We start from the raw sequence: 6,097 nt of genomic DNA, 5'->3' as shown, positions 1-6,097 counted from the left end.
CTTTCTGTCTCTCTTCTGTAATTACATTTCAGGTATTGGAAAAATGTGATTAGATTCTCTCAAGATTTCTCTGGGTCAAACATACCCAGTTCCTTCAATTTTTTTATATCTGTCAAGTCCTACTACACTCTCATCATATTCATGGTCCTTCCCTCTCCAAGTTTTTAGTGTCTTTCTTGAAGTGAGGAGACTTAACCTTGACCTAGTGTTACAGGTGTGCCCTAACAAGTGCCAAATGGACTGGGATAATCACAGCCCTTGATTAGCTGATTGTCCTCTTGTTGATGCAACCTGTGGCAAGGTTTGCTTTCATTGCTGCAAGGGCACCCTGCTGAGACACATCCAGGTTTCCACCCATCAGGACCACCCAAGCTGTGCCTTCAACTGCTGTGTGGGATTCCTGCATCCCAGGTACAGCATTTACCATCTATCTTTGTAAAACGTCATGCAGGCATTGTTGGCTTGCTTTTTTTTATTTTTTCACACTGTCAAGGTGTCTCTATGAGGAGGCTCTTTCCTCCTCTCCCAGTGTGGTGTCATTTGTGCACTGTGTGCATCATGATGTACCCTGCCAGGAGGGGCTCTGGGATGCTCAGAGGTAAAGGTTCAATTGTCTGAGTGGACAGACAATACTCTGTTGGGTCAGAACTGTATCATGTGCTACTCAAGTGTGAATTTAATGCTAAACTTCCCTGAGAACTGGGAGAAGGAGGAGAGCTTTTTGATAAAAGCGTAAATAGCCAAATAGGTTTTTATTTTAAAATCTGACATAGAGTGACTCTGTTTTGCAAAACCAAAATAGTGTTTGATAGTGCTGTCTTGGAGAATAAACTATATTAGTGTAGCTTTCAGAAAAACTAAAAAAGTATGCCGTTTTTCAGCTGCCTTTGTAAATGTACATAACGTCAATCTGCTGTCAAATACTTCTAATCATAAAAAGAGCGAAATGATGGATGGGGAAAACAGCACTTGGACAAGTTATAATTTGAAGACCAAGGAAAAACAGTCACTGATATGAATAGATTATGTGCCCAGAATAGACCAAATAAGTGAAATCTGAATTTAAAAAAAAAGATCCCATAACCAAGTATATGTTTTTGCAACTAAATCTCAATCTTTGCACAAAAAGTGAAGCATTCTCGAGTTAATAGCATAACAGGAATAATATCATCAGGGGTGTTACTTTTTCACATTCTTCTAGAAGAGAACAAGAGAAAATGAGTCTATATATTCAAGCCTGCTTCTGTCACTAATTGTTTCCTTATTGTAAATTCAATCTGATCTGAAAGGATGGTAACCTTAGTGGTAATCTTAGTGTTAGGTCTGCATTTTGTCAGAATTGCTGTATCTGTTTTTGGAATCTTTGGAGTGTATCTGGTGTGTCCTCATTACAGGCTGAGTGTCCAGCTGAATGAATGGTGCATGTACCAAAACCCCAGGCTCCAGTTAATGCATGGCATCTTGAGATATTTACTGCTTAAATTGCAGATAGGTAGCCTGGCTATTCTCCTTTCTTTCCTTCTTTCTTTCTTTTTTAACTCTGGATGATGTGTGTGGACAGCAAGCAGGCTGTTGTATTGCCAGATGGCATCTGACTGCCTACATCCTTATCACTACAAGAAGACTGCAACTTTGTTAAATGAAAGGAACTGGTTAAAAAGAAAGAGAATTATTATGCATTTGGAGGAGTAAAACAAGGTTAAATACAATATGGCCGTGTCATAATTATTGAACTAATGATGCAATAAAATCTCTCTGAGAAATCTTCAGAGTGGGAGAAGAGGGAGTTTCTAGTACATCACAAGTTTAATATGGAATGAGAAACACTAATACATAGTAATTGTTCTGCAGCCATCTGTGCATAAGCTATATTTTTAAGCATGAATTTATTTGCTGTGGGACTAGTCATGCACGAAAACACTCCCTCTCATCTATTTTCAGAACAAAACCATGAGACTTATCAAATGCTTAACACTGATGCTTTGTGCTTAAACTAAAAATTCCTGCTGTTGTTGCTTTCTTCTTCCCCAGCAGATTTCGTTGCTGTTTTCTACCTCTCCTTATGGGCAAATTTTATAAAGGTTTTTGGTTGCTTTAAGAGATTTGCTGTTCTAACAATAATTTGTTAGTCATGGTCTCCTTGAAGTTTCGAATGCCTTTGGATAAAAGTAGATTTGAAGTTGGTATGAGATTAAAAATTCCTGCTAAATGTAATTTGATAAAGAAAAAACACAGTCTGACTTACTGAGTGTAATAGTGATTGCTCAAACAATCCAGCAGCTTCTTTTCCATTAACCTTAATAGGCACACACGTTCCTGCTCTTTTTTCTGCCCCAGATTTATCTGCAGCTCTTCAGAATGTTTCTCTCCATTGGCTGGATGATTGTCAAGACTTCCCAAAGCGTTCCTGCCAGAGCAGCCTTCTGCCCAGCTGGAGGACCTACGTGGCACAGATGCACTGTGGCATCTCTGCTGGGAAATGTGTTAACGTGTTTGTCTTTTTCACAGAAATATGTTCTTCACTGCACTGCATTTTGTTTTTAGAGGAACATCATGGGCCTGATTCTCACCTCATATGTGCTAACAGGTTTAAAATATACCTTTAAGGCCACTGATATCTATCTGTTTTGCAATGAAACTGGAGTTTTGAATTACAGAACAAAACAGTAAAATTCTTCTAAATACTAGATGAGATGTATCAGCTATTTTAATTTAAGAATAGGCCATTTTTAAGGCTTATTCTTAAGTTAAGGCTTGGTATAATACCCCATAGGCAGTAGTGAAAGGCATAAACGGTGACGAGTATGTTTATGAGATGGGTGGTAAGTGTATTTTATCTACATGCTGGATCTTTTCCTCTATCTTTGTCTTCACCAGAACTTTAAATAATTGTAACAAGGTGTCAAAAAAAGATTTTTTTCCCAGAGAAGTACTAAAAATATCTACAGATCTGTCACATTGCCACTGCCTTTCATACTGAAAGAAGAAATCTTAAGAAGAGAACTCTGAAGGATATGAGCAGGTATGCTGAAGGAACACATCTCAATGCTGCTTTTCAAGCAGCTTTCCTTGTTTCTGGTGGAGAAAGAGGGTGATGTCAGGGTTGTCTGTGCTGGGGTTATAAGTCTTGTACAGTACTGCAGCTTCCACAGATGAATGACATGACCTGAGAAAGCCTGAGAAGGCTATTGCAAAGGGTATTGAGAGAAAAAGTACTGCCTCATCTCTCAGCCCTAGTACAAAGAAAATGTTTATGCAGAAGAATGAATTTTCTACCAGAAAGACTTTAATGATCACAAAGTTAAATACTCAAACTTCCAGTCTCAAAAGGTAATGGAAATGTTTTTTGAAATTGTGAAATTTTTTCTTTACTTATTTGTATTTACAACCAATGAGATGATAATGAAGTGTCTTGCAGTCTTTCTTTTCTGTCTGATCCATTTGCCACAAGTAAATAACACAAGGTAGACATGCAGTTTTTCTCTGTGCTTACTGGCTATGGCTCAGTCCCTGCTGCTTCATAGAACACTAACGACAATAAAGGCAGTGCCTTATAAACAGGATTTATGTCTGACCAGGTCTAGATCTTTGTTGATTTTTTTATTTATTTTCAGGAGAGTAATAGTCTGGCAAAGCCCCTGAAAGGCATATAAACAACTATACTGAAAGGAAAAATGTCCCTGACTTTTTAAAGTGTACAAATAGAATTTTAACACAGATGTTTCAGGCCATGTTATTCACAAATTGTGTCTGTACACCCTCAAAAGCTAAACAAGAACACCTACCTTTTATCAAATGCAAAGTTTGTAATGTTCAGCTTAAGGGGTTTTGGTAGGTGTGAGTGTTAGTTAGGGGATAGCTTATACCACAGTTCTTGCTCTTTCTTTTATCTAGTGATACAAACTTGTGTGCAAATAGGAGTGGAAGCAGACTGTCTGGCTTTCTGCATTGCACTTGGAAATGGGTTTATCTGAGGCACCAGGATGTCTGACTCACAATCAGCCCTTGTGAGGACTCAAGGTACAATTATCACTGATGGCATTAGAAAGTACAATTGAACTGTGCAGCACCACACTGCCCCCAGCTCATTCAAACATTTAGTTTATGATGAATAACTTGGCTGCAACTCCAGATTCAGTTACCTAGGAGGAGTTTGCTGGTGGTGCACGGGGCTAGATCAGTTTACACTGGATGTGGAGGACTGGATTGTTCTTAGGGTTTCCTTGGCTCATCACAGGAGTAGGGAGAGATGAATCCTACCAAGTTGTTAGTGAGCTCAGACTAAGAGGGGATGGAAAAGAAAGACTTTTGATTTGTGTAGTTTTAAATGTTAGGTGCAGAGGAATTCTGGAGCCTGTCCAGAAGACTAAGTGCCTTTCCAGATACTTAATAGACTACCTACAGTTAAACTGGGGTATTGCCATATGCTGATTGGAAACATAAAAATCTTGTCTGTGTTCACTAAAGTCATCCATAATTGTCATCTCCCCATAATAGTGTCTAGAATAAATGAAGTCACTGTAAAAGGAGGGGAAAAAAGATTACAGTACTACATGTTCTGTTTTTTGTTAGACACCTTTGAGGTGGGAAAGATGTTAACAGATAGATCAGGGGATGGTTTATTTTAATATGGGTCTTTGGCAATTAAAGGAGTGTAATACCTCCTTTCATAGAAAGTGAAGACATGCCCCAGACTTATTCCCCTCTCCCCTGTGAAGGTGGGGTTCCCACAAGATGTCTGTTAAATATCATGTGGAAGAGCTGCTGTGTTCTGCTGTATGGGAACACAGCTGTTTGTTCCCTATGTAGAAAACCGGATGAGAATCATGGACATCTGCTGGAAATGGAAAAAAAATGTTCAGTGAGAGGGCAATGTACTATCCAAGGGTTTTATAGCTCCTAACATCTGAGATTTCTATTAGGAAGGATTATAATATTGTGATGGGACTTTTAAAGGTGTTTATAGGTTGGATGGCTCCCTTCACCACTTGAATAGTTTGCTCAATGCAGCCATCAAGCCATAGGAGAGTGTCTCTCCAGAGCAGAGTGTCAATTTCCTGTCAGCTTAGTTCATTCCTTATTAATGAAACAAATTTGGAAATCTGCTCTAAGGAGAGGGACTGAAACTTGATCTCCATTGTCAAATCTTACTGGAAAAAATAAAACAAGGTAATGTCTATTTTATAAAGTATTGACAAAATGCCCACAGATGACCTTTTATCCTCTATTCAAAGGCATCATGAATGAGAATTTTGGAGGCATAAGTTAATTGAATGAGATTTGTAGTATATGCTGCATCAAAGTCTATACTAATACCTCTAGAACCGCTGGTCATCTCTTCTAACCTGAAAGCTGCAGATTTATTTCATAATCAGACACTGATTACACAGAAAGGAGGGTGGTTGTCAGTGCATAGGGCCGGGGATTAGTCCTGGGCTCTGTAGATGGACTGTGGTCCCATTAAATTTGTAAGAAGGCCTTTGACAGTTGTAAGTGACAAGTAGAGCTCTCCCAAACAATTCCTGAGCAGGGGCCAGAGGCCAGCTTGGGCAAGGGGCCACTCTCAGTAGGCAGTTTAGATGGGACTGTCTTGCTTTGGAGGGTGAGAGAGATCAAGAGTATAAGTGTAGGTGCTCCTTTGCAAATTAGACAAGCTGGTTTTAAAATATTAGTAGACCAAACAGTATTTTAAAACTTTCTGACAAATGTATGTTCACTTTTGTCTTGGATAATACTAGTACTAATACTAACACTAAATACCTAATACTACTACTGCTGCTGCTACTACTACTATTTTATTAATATAGTTATAATTGATATCAAGAAATAAAAATAAAGTATGATGTAAATTTCAAATACATTATAAGTCATCCATTTTTCTTCTTAAATGTAAGAAATGCTTCAAGAAATGCTATTTCTAACCACAAACCAGGCTGTATTCATTTACTCATTTCTTTGTTCTGACATTACACCTGCACTGCACTCTTTAGGGAATTGCTTCCTCCCCTCAAGCAGCTTATTGAAATGCTGCCTTGTGGCACAAAATATTGCAGTATTTGGGTAAAAAAAAATACCTTACTAGGGAATAGTTTTGCTG

At 38.4% G+C, this 6,097-nt stretch overlaps 1 long non-coding RNA gene across 1 annotated transcript; it reads left to right on the top strand.

The window, feature by feature from the left end:
- Positions 1 to 272: 272 nt before the first annotated feature.
- LOC147655805 (uncharacterized) lies at positions 273 to 5,860 on the top strand. Its single transcript, XR_015275374.1, has 2 exons — positions 273 to 411; positions 2,338 to 5,860. It is a non-coding gene; the product is annotated as an uncharacterized LOC147655805 (long non-coding RNA).
- The last annotated feature ends 237 nt before the right edge of the window (positions 5,861 to 6,097 follow it).

Source organism: Cyanistes caeruleus, chromosome 1, assembly GCF_971803275.1.
Source record: "Cyanistes caeruleus chromosome 1, bCyaCae1.hap1.1, whole genome shotgun sequence".
NCBI lineage: Eukaryota > Metazoa > Chordata > Aves > Passeriformes > Paridae > Cyanistes > Cyanistes caeruleus.
Note: the sequence above shows the minus strand (reverse complement) of the source record. Positions and strands in the feature narration are given on the sequence as shown.